This window comes from Carica papaya, chromosome 9, assembly GCF_054855325.1.
Source record: "Carica papaya isolate Zhongbai chromosome 9, ASM5485532v1, whole genome shotgun sequence".
NCBI classification, from domain to species: Eukaryota; Viridiplantae; Streptophyta; class Magnoliopsida; order Brassicales; family Caricaceae; genus Carica; species Carica papaya.
The window spans coordinates 30,224,537-30,245,077 of NC_142317.1; the positions used below are offsets into that span (position 1 = coordinate 30,224,537).

A 20,541-nucleotide genomic window follows, 5' to 3' on the forward strand; every position below is an offset into this window, starting at 1 on the left:
AAATGAATAAAAATAAATCAAAATTACGAGTCACGATAAATATTAAGCAATGTAAATTAATTAAATTTAATGCGGCCAATGACTCGAATAAATTGAGTTTTCAAATCAATTTAGCACAATGATGGACAGGGTGTTATACCTAATCTCCCCTAACCATCATTCTGGCTTAATTATTGCATAAATTCGAAGTTTCATCTTTCAGACTTTATGTTGACTATACGTAAACTCTAGACTTCATGATCATATTTTTTAATCAACGGCCCGAACTTGATCATCACTTTTAGTTGGACTCTAGATGCACGTGCCATCTTCACTGTATAGTACACAAATCCCTATGGTGCTGGCAACAGCATCTGCAGAGGCTTTGGATGTGGAGGTGGCAGATGACAAGGCTCTCTAATTAGTCGTTTGTTCAAAAGTCTTGGCTTCATCAAAAATGTGATCATTAATTTTTTTTTTTTTTTTTGTTATGTATGATGCTTGATCAACATGCTAAATTTTTTATTCCATCTCTATATGTTAATTGTTTTCTTTCATTTATTGCGTGATTTTTATTAATTAATGTGATACATTTGTTTGTTTCTTTTGAAAAATTTAATATACTTTACAATAATATGACTAGTTATTTTAATGCAATATTTTAGATTAAATCATATATTTATATAACAATATATGAAAATATGTTAAAACTTAATATCAGAAACACGATCTAATTGTTAATAAAAATGCTAAAATACCTTTTGTAACACTCAGTCATATTCTATCGTATACTTAGTTTAATAAAATCTTTTAATCATGTGATTTATTTACTAATATAAAATAAATACATATATTCTCTTATTTAAATAAAGAGAAATAAAAATAGATTAACAATTTAAATACAATTATTCTAAAATGGGAGAATAAACTTATAGAATTTCAAAGAAAGACATATTCTCAATTAAAGTACTTTAAAGAAAATTAGAACTTCTTAAAATTGCTGTTACTTTAAATAAATTAAATAATAATAAGAACTAGAAAAAATATATATTTATATAGGTGAACAAAAATTAGATTATAAATTATTTGTATAAATAAATGCACGCAAATGTGTGTATAAATAAACACACAAAAAATATATATATGTTTAAAAATATATAAAAGTGTTATACAAATATATAGGAAAATATATTTAGAGACATATAGATATGTGTATGAATAAGAAAATAAACATATATATATGTGTATTTGTGTGTGTGTGTATCTATAAGAAATATAGTGATGCCTGGATAAAATATATATATATAAATTTATATTCAACTATTATATGTATATATAATATATATGTAGGTATATTATACATGTGTGTGTAAATAAAATAAACTTTAAGAAATAAAATACAAATAAAAAAAATTAATTTGAGTAGCTTCCTTATGCAAATGATTAGCACTCAGGAGTAGATTAGTTGCCCTTGATTTGACACCATTCACCATTCCAAGCTGTGGCTAGGACTGAGCCACATGGGGAGCTACTATGATGACCGGCTAGGTGTCAAGAAAACTTGCCACCTTTGAGAGTTGTGGTCGACCATCCAACATATCAATGGCTGGGATGTCGTGCATGTGTTTAGACAATTGAGATGTTGGGTAAATTTAGATAAGCGCTTCCTTATCTTCACAAGATCGTCTTCATCTTCTTCAAATCCAAAATTCTAGTTAAGCAAGTGAGTGAGAGCGTAGGTTGAGAGTAGAAACAATAGAGAGAGAGAGACTGAAGCACCGGAACAAAATGCATATTTTGTGTGTGTAGTAGAGTAGAAGTCACTTATTCTTGATGAGGTGAGTCATTTCTTCCTTTTTCAGATTTATTTCTTTTAATTCTTTGGTGTCTTGAGACCATTTATATTTGGAAGATTAGTTCTTAAATTGTTGTTGCAAGTCTTAGAACTCAAAACAGTAGCTACTTCACCTGAACGACCCCTCTTTTCAGGTAAACATCTGTTCTCCATTCCAATTCCTTTTATGTTTTATTTTTCTTTTAGAAATTTGTAATCAATCATTAAGACAACATGTTATGAATGTTAGAATTTATTTTAAAGAGTAAAACAAATCACAAACCCGAATCTAACCTTAAAATATTACTCAACTCTGCATGCACAGTCACACTTAGTTACAGAGAAAAACATTCAAATTTTCAACAATTTCTTCGTGCAATTTAGCTTCTGTCTCCTGCATTTATCAAGTAATATGAGTGACATTTTCGGTTATACAAAAGAATGACCTTCATAGATTAATTTGTATATGGTAAACTTTTTCAAAAATCAAAATTAAGTGGTGTTTTATATAGATACAGTGAGTGAGTGTCATTTGCATTTTTGTTGTGATTTTTATTTACTAATTTTATGAGCTTTAACATTTAATTATTATATTGATTTAATAGCAATTAAACGATGAATTAGCAAAACTAGGAAGAAAAGGACAACACATAAGCTCATCTATTTCTATTTAGAACATCAAGGACCAAATTGTCCTGAGATTATGCAACTCTATTCTACAGTACTGGTTAGTAGAAGAGACTTTTTTCTAGGCACCTAGAATGGCTTGGGACATCTTTGACATGATGTAGAAATGCATATGCCAAGTCAGAGCATGTAGATATGATCCGAGCATTTGTGAATGCCAGAGATGGAAACCTGGTAGTGTGCAACTGCACACAGTTTGTTTCCCATGGGCCAGTTGCTTGTGCAATAGACCAGCGGGTCATGCTGGCCCAACAAGCAAGAAATCATGCCAAGGGGCCTTTATGGAAGCCCACTGGGCCACGGACCCAGCAATGGGACTTTCACATACGCTAGAGAGTTGGAGAGGTTGGGGTCTTTGGGAGGAACCAAGAAAGAAAAATTAATAAAAATGGAGAAAAAATGGAAATTTGTAAAAGTTAAATTGGAAAATGGTTAAGTGTAATATGAGATGGAATTGGGTAAGGTAATTGTGATGGTGGTATTAAAATAAAAATAAAAATAAAAACAAAAATAAAACTTAAGTAAAATTTAAATTAAGATAAAATAAATATTTAAATTAATTAAAAAGGAATAGAATTAAAAATTTAAGTAAACAAAATAACGTAATTAACAATAATAAATGTCTAAGTAAAACAAATAATCTAAATAACAATTGAAGTAATTAAATTATAAGAATTTTACATATTAGTAAAATAAATAGAAATAAAAAATATATATATTAAATTTAAGAAATTATTAAAGGGTCTAAAACACAAATAAAACAATGTCCAGTTAAATTCAATTCACTAATTTTCTTGGATGGATATTGAGTTTAATAAGGCAGCCATTAAGCTTTGGTTGTGATATTGGGTTCTAGTTTGGAATCAGGTTCAATGGTTTGAGGACTCTGAATTGATTACTCTTCATGTAAAAGTGCACCATGTTAATCATTTATTGATAAAAAAAATAAAAATAATAATCTTAATAAATATTTTAAGGAGAGAATTAGTAAATTAAAGAATTTTTCGTAGATTAAGTAGACTTTGGAACGAATACAGTTTGGGTTATTAATTTTACGAATGCTATTAAACTAATTGTTTATTAAAAAATACTTTTAATTAAAAAAAAAGCTATTTAACATTTGGTAGAATTAATTATAGGAACTGCAATCACTTTAAACAAACAGAAGATAAATATAACTTTTGATATTAACTTTTGATATTTAGAGTATGTATTTTTATTAAAAATCAATCAAATTCATTTTTCAAAAATTACAAATTGTAATTTATGTATATAAACCCATGAACAACATATTTTGTTTTTGTTTTTTGTTTTTTTTTTTCCAAAAGTATATTTCATTTGCTCATTTTATTATAAAAGTACTTTTAGAACTTAAAAGTCAAACCTAAAAACTACCATAAACTAGATCTAAATGACATTTTAGTTTTCTTTTATAGAAAATGAAAAATGTATATATATATATATATATTGAAGTTGTATTTTGAGTTAAGGTTAAATTTGTGAAGATAGAGATAACATAGCTTATTATGTTTCAGAAAATAATAAATATGGTATTAATTTTCAGAAACATTAAATTTCTAGTCAATTGTACTTGTAAAAATGAAAGCAACTAAAAATCTATCTTACCAACTAAAACAACATTGGGTTTGATTCAAATGAATTATATATATATATTAATTTATTCGTACTTTAATACGTAAAAAATAATCATAATTTATATTATTTAACGTGAAAAAAAATATTATAAAATTACTTGATTAAAATTTACATTGAATATCTTATAATCACATTATTGCTGTTGTTTAAATTTATCTTATGTTTAAATTATGCTATTATTTACATTATATAGATATTGACATTTAAAATAAATTCAATGAACTAAGAAAAAAAAATAGTGTTTTTAGATTTTTCAATGTTGAAATTCAAAAATCATAAATATGGTTATTTTATTCATAGTATATTATTAATTTTTAATATCAAAAATCATATCGGGATAAGATTTCTTTGAACATTTCTTAACTTTGTATATTATGTAAGATATATATATAAAAAAAAAAGAATTTCTTTATTTTTGTAGTCTTTGTAATTATCAGAACAATTACTCATGAAACATTTAAAATACTTGTTATGCATGATTAGACAAGTAGTCAACAATCTAGAACAATTTTTCATTACTTTTAAAATAATATATATATATATATATTTTTATCTCTCTCTCCTATATGGGATGATTTTGACCGAACCAATTTTATATGATATCTGTACAAATTTTGAAAATTTAAACATAAATTTATATTTAAGATTTTTTTTTTTTTAAAAAAAAAAAAGCAAAGGTGATTAGAATAATTTATAATAGTTTTGTAGAACTGATGAAATAAAAATTATTGATGTAAAGTATAATAATTTATACGGGGCACTTGAATTTTATATGTAGCACTTGCCTTTACTTTCAGTTTCTTCAACATTGGGTTATATTAATTAAAACAAAAAACAAAAAACCCATGAAAGTTCTATCTTTTAACGTGTAGTGCTTGAGATGATCAGATCATTAGACTCGCAAACATAATGTTAAAAGTTTGGCTTTATGTTAGATTAAAATAATAATTTCATCTTTATACTTTATACTTTTTTTAAAAAAAAATTAATCCTTATTTTATGTTAATCTAAATTAATTTCTGTATTTTTGAAAAAATTTCAACTTAATCATAATTAATGCTGTTACTAATTGAATTTCATATAATTGTAAATTAAATATTACATTACATGAAATTTAATTACTACATAAATTTAAAAAAATAATAACAAAATCCCGAAAACAGGCTCATGACCATTTTTTTTTTTTCCTTCTTCTTTTTCTTTCTCCTCCCCCCTTCCCCTCATTTCCATAGCTCTGTACCTGTATCCATTTATGAGCCGTATGATCAACTTTGTCTCCGGCCATTTGTTGTTATGCTTCCGTGCTCATTACATTGATACCTATATTCTCTCTAACGAGACTTGTCCTCTCTGTCGATTTCTGGAGAAAGTTAGGAAGATTGGTGTTAAAACAATTATAAAAGTATCTGATTATCTAGTAGACATAGCCGGCCATATCGAGCTTTTCGAAAAATTGAAGTTGAATGAGTCATAACAAGGATATGGATGATGGCAATTAGAGTGATATCTAATTGATGACGACCAGAGAGTATTGAGTGAATTATATGTATTTATTCATATCTTTATTGTTACTAATTGATTGTGCTTCCGCTTTTAGCTAATTGATAACTTGTATTCTCTATAAAAATAGTGTTAGTGGCTTCGCGCGTAGATTTGTTAAAATATCACTCATCTTACCTAATAAATGCATAAGACAAAAGTTAAATCACATGAAGGAATTATTAAAAATTTGAAGATTCTTCTCTCTAAATCAATGTTATTGTGCATGTAGAGTTAACTGATGTTTTTAGGTTAAATTCGGATTTATGATTTGTTTTAGTACTGAAAAATAAATTTTAACATTCCTAACACATTTTCCTAATGATTGAATTTTTAAAATAAAAATGAAACAGAAAAAAAATTGAAATAAAAAATAGACACCTACCTGAACAGAATTGTTGTTCAGGTGCAGTAGCTACTATTCTTAGTTATGTGACTTGTAGCAACAATTTAAGAGCTAATCTTTTAAATAGAAATGGTCTTAGCATACCAAAGAAATAAAAAAAAAACAAATTAGAAGAGAAAGAAATGACTCACCTAATAAAAAAAAAAGCGATTTATCTTCTGATACGCACATAAAACACGCATTCTATTCTTGTTTGTCACTCTCTCCCTCTCTTTCTACTTTTTTTTCTCTAAACTTCTCCACTCACTCACTTGTTTAATTGGAATTTTGGGTTTGAAGAAGATGAAGACAAAGTTGTGAAGAGAAGGAAGCTTTTAACTGAATTTAACTCATCATCCGACTGTCCAAACGCATGCACGGCATCACAGCCGTTGATATGTTGGATGGCCGACCACAACTGGCAAAGATCGCTAGTTTCATGACACCTAGCAGGTCATCACAGCAGCTCACCATGTGGCTCGATCCTGGCGACAACTTGCAACGGTGAGTTGTGTCAAATCAAAGGCAACCAATCTGCCCTGAGTGCTAATCATTTCCAGCGGCAAACTATTCAAATTAATTTATTTTATTTGTATTTTTAAAAAAAAATTATTTTATTTACATACACATATATATAATATACCGATATTTGTTTACAGTAGTTGAATATAAATGTTTATATATATATTTTATCTAGACATCATTATATTGCTTAGCGATATATATACACACAAACAAATATATACGTGTTTATTTTCTTATTACATATACATATCTATATGTATCTAAATATATATATACACATAAATACATATATATGTTTATCTTCTTAGTATATATACATATCTATATGTATATATATATATTCCTATATATTTGTATAATACTTTCTTATATTTTTAAACATATATATATATTTTTGCGTGGTTATTTATACACACATTTTTGTTCATTTATTTATATTTAATGTTTACTTATACATTCTATATAAATTAAATTAGATTTATATCTGACTTTAATTATTCATATTTATAATTTAATTTTTGTTCACCTATATAAATGTATATTTTTTTTCTAGTTCTTATTATTATTTAATTTATTTAAAGTAATAGTAATTTTAGGAAGTTATAATTTTATTTAAAATACCTTAATTGAGAGTACTCCTTTCTTTAAAATTATATAGGTTTATTTTTTTATTTGCAAATAATTGTATTTAAATTATTAATCTATTTTTATTTTTTCTTATTTAAATTAGAGAATATATATATATTATATTAGTAAATAAATCACATGATTAAAAAATTTTATTAAACTAAGTACACGGTAGCATAAAACTGACTGTTATAAAAGATATTTTAAAATTTTAAAAGATATTTTAAAATTTTATTAATAATTAGATCATGTTTTCGATATTAAATTTTAACTGATTTTTATAAATTGTTATATAAATATATGATTTAAACTTAAATATTACATTAAATTGCTAATCACATAATTGTTAAGTATGGTAAATTTTTCAAAAGAAATAAACAAAAATATCACATTAATTAATAAAAACTACGCAATCAATGAAAAAAAACAATGAGAATTTCGACAAACAATATACATATATACATATATACATATATATATCCACTATTGTCCTTTAGTTCTTCTCTCATTAATTCTAAAGAGTTTTCTTTCTCTTCTCCGAAACACAAATTTTCAAGTCTAATCATCACCCATTATATAGCAACAAGCACTTTTGATAAGAGCATCCAATGCATGGCCACCACAGAACCTAAACAAATAAAAACTAGTTAGAGAGCCTTGTCATCCACCACCTCCACACCTAGAGCCTCTGCAGATGCTATTGCTAGCACTTTAGGGATTTCTGTACTATGCGGTGGATGATGGCACGTGCATCTAGATTCTAATTGAAAGTGGTGATCACACTCGGGCCATTAATTAAAAAACATGATTATGCGTTCTGGAGTTTACATATAGTCGACATAAAGTCTGGAAGATGAAACTTTAAATATACATAATAATTAAGCCAAAGTAATGATTAGGGGAGATTAGGGATGTGTATTCTGCATATAATATATGTAGGTGCGACATTGAGAGTTCATAAAGCGACACTTATAGCAAGCGAAGCAGACATAAAAGGTTCATTTTGCATTTTTGATCTCTTGTACACCCTCTGCAAGTTTTGCAACTTGCCTTTTCTTCATCAACATCACTATTTATCTTTTAGAAAAACATATATACACATTACTCAGCATGACATATAATTGATTTGCACATAAATATATACATGTATAACTAAAATACTGATAAAGATTTATCTCTCATAAGGCTAGTTTGGGCACCTCCACCTTTTATTAGCCAAAGAATCATGGTAGAGCCAGTAATCCCTAATAGTGCAATGGCGACAATGTTAGTCCTTTTTACAACTTGTGTAGGTAATGAACTTGCCCAGATGGAACTGCTGTTTTCCACAAATAAGCCTTGATTGTTGTTTAGGTTTACACCAAGCTTGTAGTATTTGATTTTGTACTTCTATTCAATTAAGAGATATTGTACTTTTAAGGCTAAAACTTGAGTTAAAATTTAACAGACAACATAATGTAAGGAAAAAAAATTTGATTTTGAGCTAAGAAGAAGAGAGAACATATTAATTACTTGAATAGAAAAACTTCCAAGGAGGATGAATATTTCATTTTTAAGCTCTAATAGACCATACGGTGGAATAATTTTTTTTATGTATAATTATATTTTAAAATTTTATACAAGGTCAATAATAAGTTAAAACTAACTCAAAAAACTTATAAATGTATAACATTAATTAAATTTACAAGATCAGTAATAAGTTAAGTTAATATTACAAAATAAAGTTTGTACGAAGTTACAATCATTTAAAAGGCTCACAAGGTGTTAAATATTGTGACCATATAAATCTTTAGTTTACAGTTTAAAACGTTGTCATTATCGTCTTATATTTTTTTATACTACACTATGTAGGATATTAAAAGGTATTTTAGAATTTTTATTAACAATAAGATCATATTTTTGATATTAGATTTTAACAAATTTTTATATATTGTTATATAAATATATAATTTAAACTAATATTGCATTAAAATAACTAATCATATTATTGTAAAATATATTAAAATTTTCAAATAAAATAAATAAACGTATCACACTAATTAATAAAAATCACGCAATCAATGAAAGAAAAGAATTAGAATTTAGGGATGAAATAAAAAATTTATCGTGTTGATCAAGCATTCATACTTAACAAAAAATCAAAAGAATTAATGATCACATTTTTCATGAAACCAAGACTTTTGAATATTAAGAAGAATATCCAATTGTTTAATAAATTATTATTTTTCTAAAAATAACAAATACATTTGATGAAGTTCTCTTATGTAATGGTATTATGACAAGAAAAAAGTAAACGAATACAAATTCACCACATGCTTTTTTTATGTACACCATATTTGTACATAAAAAATGTGAAACATCTGTAGCTTTAAATTTAAAAAGTTAGCTAATTTTTGTTACGTATTTTTTGTTCTTAAATCACTAATTTGAAATAAAAAATTATTAAGTGATTATGATTCTTTAAATTTTGTTTCTAAAATTTTATTAACAAAAAATTATGGGGTTATACTTATATGATAGACAAATTGATTTATATTCTGAAGCACTTAACACTTAATTATCTAATTTTAATCAATTATCAAGGTAATAACTTTATATACATATGTATGTATAGTATGGTAAAGAAATGTAAAGAGGGTAGAGTTGGTTAACCATTATCATTAAATTGGTCTTCAAAAGACAAAAATTACAAAAATTAAAAATAGTTAGCAAAAATATTCAAAGCTATTTCTATCTATCTCATTTTCTTTCTTTCACTTTTCTTTTTGAGCTTCATTTTACCAGTAGGACTCACCATCTTCATCCAGAATTCTAAATTCCTATAAAACTTATCTTCTAAAAATTGAAAAAAATATTGTAAAACTATATAAAATGTTATATGATTTTTTAGATTAAAAAGACTAGAAGGTCAATTTTTTGTTGCTTATAATTCAAAAAATATATTGCAGCATGATAAACTTTTAATATTATCTCAACAAAATTGTTTGTTGCTTTTCAAAGTAAATGGCTAATAAGTTCTTCCGTACAAAGATTAAATTCAAAAGTAAATTTTTATTTGAATTGACTAATTTTGTACTATAATGGCAGTCATAGAACTAATAAAATCAATGTTAATAAGCATTTTATATAAAGTAAGTAAAATATACAATAAGTATAATAAAATCACGTCCCAAATAATCATAGATTCTTTATTGAAGAAATCACATTTTAAATAGCCACAATTATTTATTTACTTTAAATAGTTTATAACTCTTTATTTCAATTCAAAGATTTCATAAGTTATAATATAAAATAAGACTCACGTATTTAACAACCTACACAAAATAATTAACCCTACACATTTATTCTATTCTCACATTGTAATTATTCTTCAATAATTAATTAGCCCTCTCAATTGATGCAAAGAAAAAGTATCGTGGAAAATTGGTTACCTTCTCTATGTATTTTATATTGTTATCATTATCGACTTAAGTTTTCATATTACACTATACTTTAAGTAGGACGTTAAAAAGTATTTCAAAATTTTCATTAACAATTAGATCATGTTTCTGAGGTTAATTCCTAACTAATTTTTATATATTATTTGTATCATACGATTGACTTTCTCTCTCTGTTGAGGAGTTGTAATTGTCACGAGTTCTTATCATTATCACTATTATTTTTCTGTAGCACATACAGAAAATAAATAATATATTAATAAGCTATTTTATAAGTTAATTAACTAATATTTAATTCATATAAAGTAGCTATTATAATAAATTAATCAATTAATAATTAATTTATTCAAATATGATACAATTAATTAACTAATAATTAATGTATTTATAGTAAAAATTATAATAAATTAACTAATTAATACTTAATTTATTCATGTATGATAAATTAATTAACTAAATAAAATTAATTTATATAACAAAACTTGTTTTATTATATTATTCAGAGATAAAATCTATGTTACATATTCTGTCTTACTCAAAATAGTCGTGCTAGAGTGGTCATTGGCATGTCTGTAAGACACGAAGGCTTTGCCTGCATAGGTCTGATTCTTGTCATCAGTGTCAATTTTGCTTCTGATAATTTATTCTAAATTAGTTGTAATTGTAACACAATACCAATAATTTATTTAATTCACTCGGTAGAGAGCAATACTCTCCACTTTATGGTTGCGAGTTAAAAAAAAAAATGCAGAATCCTCCATTGACAGAACCCTGTTGCTTCAAACATGATGGACTTTAAAAATGCATAACTTTCTCATTTTTTATTCAAAAATTATGAATAATATACCAAATTAAAGCTTTTGGTCTCTACTTTAATTTAAGATCAATGTTGCACATATTTAAGTAATACAACATAAAATTATTCTACCAAAAAAGAAAAGAATGAATTTTACACAAGAATTAAACAAAAATACAAATTAGAACAAAATTAAATATGCAATTAACTAAAATGTTCTGATATTAATGTTAGAACTCATGGAATTAGCATATAATCGATAAATCAATTCTGCAACTATTTTTCCAATATCATTTTATATAATATCATGTACAATCATATTAACTTATTGTGAACTGTATGTAAATTTTCATGGCATAAATACCTCTTGTAGAAATCAAAACTTTTGAAGAAAAACTAACCAAAAATCTCTTCTTTTTCTTCACATAAGCAAAACTTTTTGTTGTGAGAGAGAGAGTATGTGCGTTTATTTTTTCACTGTACGTTGTGTCCCCTTTTTTCTTCTGTTTTTTTTTTCTTTTTATAGATTATTCAAAAAGATGACTTCCACTTGATGCAGTAACTATCCAAAATTTTAATTTTGAATTTGAATAAATGGGTTATCCTAATTGGGTTGGGTCTCATCGTGGGTGACCCACCTGATTAAATTTAAAAAAACAAAAGATTTTTTAAAAGAGTAAAAAGATATTATGTAACAAAGATAGTTTTTAGTAATAGTTGAAACTTTATAGTTATTTCAATAGAACTTTGAGAAAAAAATTTCTGCTTGTTTTACAATTTATGTAGGATATACTAATCTTTTAGGCTGAGACGATCTTTGATCATGCACCAGTCTTTGGTGGTGGCTTACTACCAATCTATTTAATAATTTTATTTTTTATCTCTCAAAGAGAATTTAAGAATCTCATTTTTTCTAGAACCTAAGAATTTTGAGTATTAGGAAAAATATCTAATTCTTAATAAACCATTATTTTTTAGGAAATAATATCTCCATATATTTAAAAGAAAGCCAATAGCATATCACTAGTATCTACTAAATTAGATTCTTAGTTTAATTTAGGAATTTTAGTAAAATTCTCTTAAATAATAGGATTATGATAAATATAAAATAAATTCAAGGATACCTCACACTTCTTTTAAATATACTTTATATGTACATACATTTTTCATTTAAGATTAAAGATTTTATAAGTCATAGTATAGTAAAATCTACATTTTCCACGACCTATATAAAATATTCAACCGTATATCATTTATTCTCCCATCACAATTCAATTATTCTTTATTTAAACTCAGTCTTCTTGACTGATCCAACAAAGAAATATAGTGAAAAGTTAGTTTTCGAAAGCCTACATAACCTCTAAAGTTATTTATTATAGATTAAGCTCAAGGTATGCACTTAACCTCTATTCATTCGAAGAAAGAAAAAAAAACAAGTTTCTTTCCATTCTTATTAATCTTCAAACACAAATATGAAATCTAAATGTTCGATGTTAATAGTTTTTATAGTCTAAATCTCAAGCCATAAGGTTTAAAAGAGGAAGCTTTGGAGAAGATCTGCACTAGCAAAATCTTACGGGTCCCAAAGGGCCAAAGGAACAGATACCCCTCAAAGATAAAAAGTTTAACGAGACACTTGATACCCCATGCATATCAATACAGATATATATTTCGGACCATTCATGGTTTGTTCCACTTTTTTCTTTTTTTTTTTCCTTTTTATTCTTTATTTTTACCAGGCAATAATTCTGACTTTATATTATATTTTATTACATGCAAATCATTAAGTGTCTATAATTCACATAACATGCTTGAAAACAAAAATAATTCGACTTATCTGAACTCTAAACACAAAGGCATACAAGTAGGTAAAATCACGATCATCATGTATTAAACTTTATTTTATCTAAAAATATCCCTTAAAATATCAAAAGAAATATTAAATTTCTTACTGAAACCTTGACGTTTTCTCCTTCACCGTTCATATTTTCTTTTCCTCCTTCTCTTACTAGATTACTCTCTCTCTCTCCTTTTTTCTCTCTAAGTCTAGAAAAATAGAAGAATGGAAGTGTGGGGAAGAATGGGTGGGAAGGCCTATTTATAGAATTTTAGAACCGTCGAATTCATGTCAAATGGCAAAATTCAGTGAAAAGAGAGGAGAAAAAGATATTCAGCACGAAAAATGAGAGAGAAAGGCCTCCTGCATCGACAATGACAGTGCGTTACCCGAGGCAACAGTGGTGCATTATCCGGGGAGTAGTGCCACGCTCAGCATGTTGCAGGCTATTTTGTAGACACACAGCCCTCATGCCCTGCGTGCAGGCTTATTGTGTGCAGGCCTCAGGCACGCAGGGCCTATCCGCACAAGACCTATCCATGCAGGCTTGCTGTGCAGACGGTGCACATATAGTGTGCGGTGCCTGTCTGCGCACGAGGTGACGTGCAGATGGCTTACCTGCACATAACAAGACGCGTGCCGGACCTATCCCTACGTCGTGCGTGTAACACCCAAACCTTTATTATTATTATTAACTTTTTTTATTGGAATTATTTTGGTTTATATCATTTTAATAATTAATTTATTTTGTAATAATATGTTTTAATTTAATTTAATTTAATAGAAGTAAAAATAATAATAATATAAAATGGGGTAAAATTATTTTTGAGATTTAATTGAAATTGATTTTGAGAAAAATGGGTAAAAATTCGGATTCTTGAGGTGTTTTTGAAAAGAAAATCGAAAACCGGGTGTTAAAATATAATTTAGAAAAATTGTACCACGTCAGCAGCCACATCAGCGGCTCCGGCCAACCAGGACACGCCGCGTGGCAGGGACGCTGACACGGGAAGCCACGCGGGACGGAGACACATGGGCGATCCGCGTGCGCACGATCAGACGGCCCAGATCCGTTCCTGCGCGCACGGACGGCCCAGATCAAAAGTGCGCACGGACGGTCCAGATCTCATGCGTGCGAACGGTGCAGATTTGATCACGAACGGACGGCCCAAATCACATTACGATGAACGGTCCATATTTATTTTTAATTTAATCGCGATCGGACGGCCCATATTAAATCATGATAGACAGCTGATATTAAAAGGGGAAAGTTATAAATAATCACATCCACACCCAACTCCAAACCCTAGTCGCCAGAACCCTCGCTAGAGAAGACGACCCAGCCACCAGAGGAACCGGCCACCGCCACCCGATGCCGCGCCGGAGGATTTTCTAGCCGCCAAACGAGGTAAAATTTCTTCCCTTGGCTCGTTTTTCGATGCTGAACCTCCTTGTGGCCAAATCTGAGCCAAACCACCAGCCGATTGGCCGAAAAATACCGCCAAAGTCCAGCGCCGCCACCGCGTGTTTCCTCAATTTTTGCCTCCGATGAGGCCCTTCCTGGTTCCCGTTCGATGTAATTTTAATACCACTGTGACCACCGTCCTTTTCTCTACAGGTTGACCGAAGCAAAATACCAAATCATGACTCGCGCTGGAGGAGCCGCCGCACCCGAGAGCTCCACCGCCGGTAAGTCTCGATTTTCTATAATTATTTGGCCCACCGAGGGCCCTAGTTTTATCACAGGAACCAATGCAAGTTCGGTCAAAAACGGCCACCTTGAGGTGGATCGTCGTCGTGGGCGGCAGTGCCATCGCCGAAGTAGGGCGAAGTCGCCATGCTGGAATTATGAAATTGGCCGGAAAGGCCCTGGGTCTGATTTGAAATTTTTTTTAGGGACATGTGCAGGTACTGGAAGTGTGTTTCAGTTTCCAGAGAAAAATTCAGGGAATCTAAGGACTGCCCTTAGGCGCAGTGAGAACCCGATTTCAGACTCCGAAACAAGTAAGGATCCCTCACCCTATTTTCTATCACGGCATTAAAGCTTAATAAATGATAAAATGGTATTTTATGAATTAATATATATGTATAATTAATTAAGACTGCTAATGGAGTCCGAATCTGATGTATTTTTTGGTCAGGTGTTGTTTGATTTTGGGCATGGCCACATTGAATTCATTTAATTTACTCCGTAATTTATTATTGTAATTTCTAAATTATGTTGACTTTATTCTATTTTAATCCTATTTATCTCATTTTAGTTTTATTTAATTATTTAATCCTTAAATTTTGAATAAAATAATTTTTAGGAAAAAATAAAAAAATAGGGAGAAAAATCCCGGGGGAAAATCTCGTGAGAAAGGTTGCCCGCATGGGCGCCTATGCGCTGTGCGCGTGCACACGCAAGATGTGCACACAGTTGGCATGTCCTATCCGCGCGAGTGGCACAAGGTCAATCCTACGCTCGTTTTGTCGTGCGTAGGTGGGCCATCCACACGAACATGCGCCACACATTGTGCGTGCACCATCTATGCAGTAGGCCTACGTGGATATGACGCTGCGGGCCTAGGGCCTGCCTGTAGTAGGCCTGTGCACGGCGCCCAATGCACTTAGGCCCTATGCTCACAGCAGGGTAGCCCATGTGCTTGTAGGCTTGCCCTGCAATCGCCGAGCAAGTGAGGCCACTACCGCCTTGGGCAATATGGTACCGCCTACCTCGGGCGGCGCGCCGCCACTCTTGGCACTGTCGTCGTTGGAGGAGGTCTTCCTACTCTATTTTTTGTGTCGAGCATCTTTTTATCTCTCTCTTCACTGAATTTCACCACTTTGCACAAATCCAATGGCTCCCTTCCCATTTTCTCCACACTTTCATTTTTTCACCTTTCAAGAATTACAGAGAGAGAGAGTGATCTATAGAGAGAAGGAGAGGAAGGAAAAAAGGATGGTATAGAAGAAATTATTAAGGTTTCGGTAAAGAATTTAGTATTTCTTTAAACGTCTTAATGTGTATTTTTAGACAAAATAGAAAGATTAAATTTATAGTTCTATGATTTTGCTTGTTTGTATGTCTTGTGTTGTAGGCTTAATAAGTTGAATTGTTCTTATTTTCAAGCATGTTATGTGAATGACAAACACTTGATAAATTGCGTGTAATTAAAATAATATGAAACTGATAAGGTCATCTGGAAAATAAAAAGAACAAAAAAAAGAAAAGAAAAGTGGAATGAAGCATGACTAGTCTGAAGTATGTATCTGTATTGACATGCATAATGCATCAAGTATCTCGTTAGGCTTTTTATCTCTAAGAGGTATTTGTTTTTTTCCTTCCCCATTTGGTTTGGAAAGACGTAAGAGGACTGCTCCCTGTGGATGACAGTATACCTTCTAACGAAAGTGGTGATGCGAATATCTGTTAAGGGTCACCTTTAGCTAAGTACTGTCGTGACTATAGATTATCTTATAGGACCACTATGGTTGGTACGACCGAAGTCATAGATCGTACTATAATTTAGCAAGCCAAAAATGTGCCTGGACAAATTGTTGTTATCTGCATTTAATTTGGTCATTCCACATGGATAGTCAGAAATCTGTATTTGCCTTCAGATATGGAAGTTGTAACAATTTCGTAAAACATGATACGAAAATCTAAGCATTTTATGATTTATTTAATTTTCTCTATTATCTGGTATGCTGTGTGTTTTTCTTGATTATATTAACGTGATGTTTTCTCTAATAAATAAATTATTTTCATAAGGTATGATCGGTCTATGAAGTAACTAAATGGTAAGTGTTTAAGTTAGAATAATTCACCTTGAAAATCTTACAATGTTATTTAAATATTGTTTTCCTTACTGAGTATATGGAACTCACTCTCTCCATGTCCCTCCCCCAAATGAGGAAGATAATAAGGAACCATTAGCTGACTTACCCATTGAAGTTTATGAGGATCCCGTGGATCCGCAAAACTTAAGTGTATCATCGTCCTTGCACTCTGATGAGTCTAATAGGATAGTGAAAGAAGTGGCCCTCTTTTGTATTTTGATATTATATTTTGCAGCCATTTCTGGCTCCAGTTATATATATGTAATTGGAACTCATATATTTATAAGAGATTTTATTAATTTGCTCCGCTGTATATAATTTTTATCATGCACTCGTAATTCTATTTTTGTATCTGATACACACATGCCTTAATTAGCATCTGGGATGTCATAGCTAAGACTTTATTTAATAGAACTTTGAGAAAATTTCTTCATCTTGTTTTACTATTTATAGACGATATACTAATTTTTTAGGCTCACACGATCTTTGACCATGTACCATTCTTTGGTGGTGGCTTACTACCAATCTATTTAATCATTTTATCTTTTATCTCTCAAAAAAATTCAATGATCTCATTTTTGTAGAACCCAAGAATTTTGATTATTAAGAAAAACATCCAAATCTTTAATAAACCATTATTTTTGAGGAAATAATATATGCATATATTCATAAGAAAGCAAATAACATATCACTAGCTTTTACTAAATTAGATTCTTTATTTCATTTAAGGATTTTAATAAAATTCTCTTAAATAATAGGATTATAAATAATCAAAAAATAAATTCAAGAATACCTCACACTTCTTTTAAATATACTTTATAAGTACATATTTTACAAATATAATTATGTCTAGTTAAATAATATGTAGCATTATTGTTAGAGAATTTTTAAAATAGAAAGCATATACATATATATATATCCTCTATTATCCTTTAGTTTCTCTCTCATTAATTTTAAAGGATTTTTTTTCTCTTCTCCCAAAACCAAATTTGAAACAAAAAATTTCAAGTCTAATCATCACCCATCATAGAGCAATAAGCACTTTCGATTAGAACTTTTAATACATGGCCACCACAGAACCTGAACAAACAACGACTAGTTAGAGAGCCTTATCGTCCACCACCTCCACACCCAGAGCCTCTGCAGATACTACCGCTAACACTGTAGGGATTTATGTACTACGCGATGGAAGATGGTACGTGTATCCAGATTCTAATTGAAAGTGGTGATCAAACTCAAGTTGTTAATAAAAAAACATAATCATGCAGTTTGCATTTTACGTATAGTGGACATAAAGTTTGAAAGATGAAACTTCTAATCTCTGTAATCATTAAGTTAGAGTAAAGGCGAGGAGATTAGGCCTGCGCATTTTGCATATAATAAATGTAGTTACGGCACTGACAGTCTCTAAAGCGACACTTGTAGCAACCAAAGCAAACATAAGAGGTGCATTTTGCAATTTGTATCTACTCTTATACACCCTCTGCGAGTTTTGCGAGTTACTTTTTCTTCATCAGCATCACAGTTTTTCTTTTAGAAACACATATATACACATTACTCCGGATAACATGTAGTGGATTTGTACATAAATATATATATATATATACAACCCAAATAATGATAAAAGTTTACCTCTCATAAGGCCAGTCGGGGCACCTCCATCTTTTACTAGCCAAAGCATCATAGTAGAGCCTGTAATCACTAGTTGTACAGAGGTGAAAGCGTTGGTCCTTTTTACACCTTGTGCAAGTAATGAACTAGCCCCAACAAAACTGCTGCTTTTCGCCAATTAGCCTTGATCTCTTGTTTAGGTCTACAGCAAATTGTAGTATTTGATTTTGTACTTCTCTACAAATAGGAAATCTTGTACGTATTCCCATAAAAGTCTTTGGACAAATGAAAACTTGAATGATTTTTTTCTCTTATACAAATAGGAGATCTTATGAGTATTCTTTCTACCTATAAAAGTCATCTAACAAATTATAGATACTCAATTGAGTATATTTTTTTAGTGTTTCTTTAATTTTTTTCGAAAGTGATGTGATGAAACAAACAATACAAGTACTTGGTGCAGGGGTTGTTTTCACATTATATTTTAAGAAATACAGTGATCCAAATCCATTTACCTTCAGGATAAATATGTTAAAGATTAACTTAAGTACTTAAGGACACAAAACTTTATTTTAAAGATATTGTTATAATATCTCTAATTATAAGACTTTATTTTTAAGGATTTTGTTAGAACATCTTTATATCTATCTATTTATAGTTGCTTTATCTATCATACTTGACTATATTTTATTAATATCTTAATATTTCTTTCTCATCATCTTATTCAACTATCATGCTAATTGGCTAATAAAATTCACAACTATATTGTAATAAATAGTAGTCAAAATATTAACACAGTATAAACAAATGATAATAAAATATAATTATAAATTATAAAATTTACCTACATACAACTAAAAGAAAGTGGTATCGCAATAGATATTTTATGTTTAATTACTTTTAAGTTTTAATTTTATGTAATAGAAATAAGTATACAATATAAATAAAATAAAAAGTCAAACCACGGTAACATTCTAATTCAAATTAATTCTAACTCTAATTAAGTATATGTTTTTGTGATTCAATTTTTATTACGTAAGAATATTAGTAGAATTGAATATATAAGTGAAATTGATTCAATCACTTATTAAATACATAACTATCACTAGTTTCTATATATCAAATTAAAATCTAAAAATTAGATGAGAATATAATGAATTTAAACTAAATACAACTCTAGAATCATTTGACACATTATTTGCATGTACACAAAGAGACTTATAATGGCCATAAACTCTTTTGGTTTTTTTCTCCATCAAATATCTCTTAAGATCATCATAATACATAAAATTAGACATTTTACTATGAAATATCTAAATAAGTTTTCAATTTGTTGTGAATTAGAAACGAATCAATCTTGTTGGAGGGTATTGCAACAAATAAGAAAAGGTGACTTCTGAATCAAAAATAATAAATAAAATTGTATATTGAAATGACTTTTGGTATCATCGAGAGGATCAAAACTACGTTCGTTCATAGGCCCAACAAGGATATACCGAACTATTGGAAGATAATGAAAAAGGAAGGTCGCGTAGGAAGCAAAGAAACTAGCGAATTAATCATCACTAAGTATATACTAATAGATGCAAGTTCCGATATCACTGCAGCCCGCTTGATTTTTTCACTCTTACTACTCCCCAAAAATTATACCAAGTCCAATTCAAGTCTTTTTTTTTTAATAAATTCATAGTTATAGTAACAGAAAAAAGAAATTTATTTTCTGTTTAGCAATTAAAATTATTATTTTCAAATTTAATGTAAGCATAGGAATAATTAGTTTTTTTTTTTTTTTTTTTTTACATATTA

At 29.1% G+C, this 20,541-nt stretch overlaps 1 long non-coding RNA gene across 1 annotated transcript; it reads left to right on the forward strand.

Moving 5' to 3' along the window:
- The first annotated feature begins 1,346 nt into the window (after nt 1–1,346).
- LOC148240251 (uncharacterized) lies at nt 1,347–6,738 on the forward strand. Its single transcript, XR_015816531.1, has 2 exons — nt 1,347–1,968; nt 6,381–6,738. It is a non-coding gene; the product is annotated as an uncharacterized LOC148240251 (long non-coding RNA).
- Nucleotides 6,739–20,541: the final 13,803 nt, after the last annotated feature.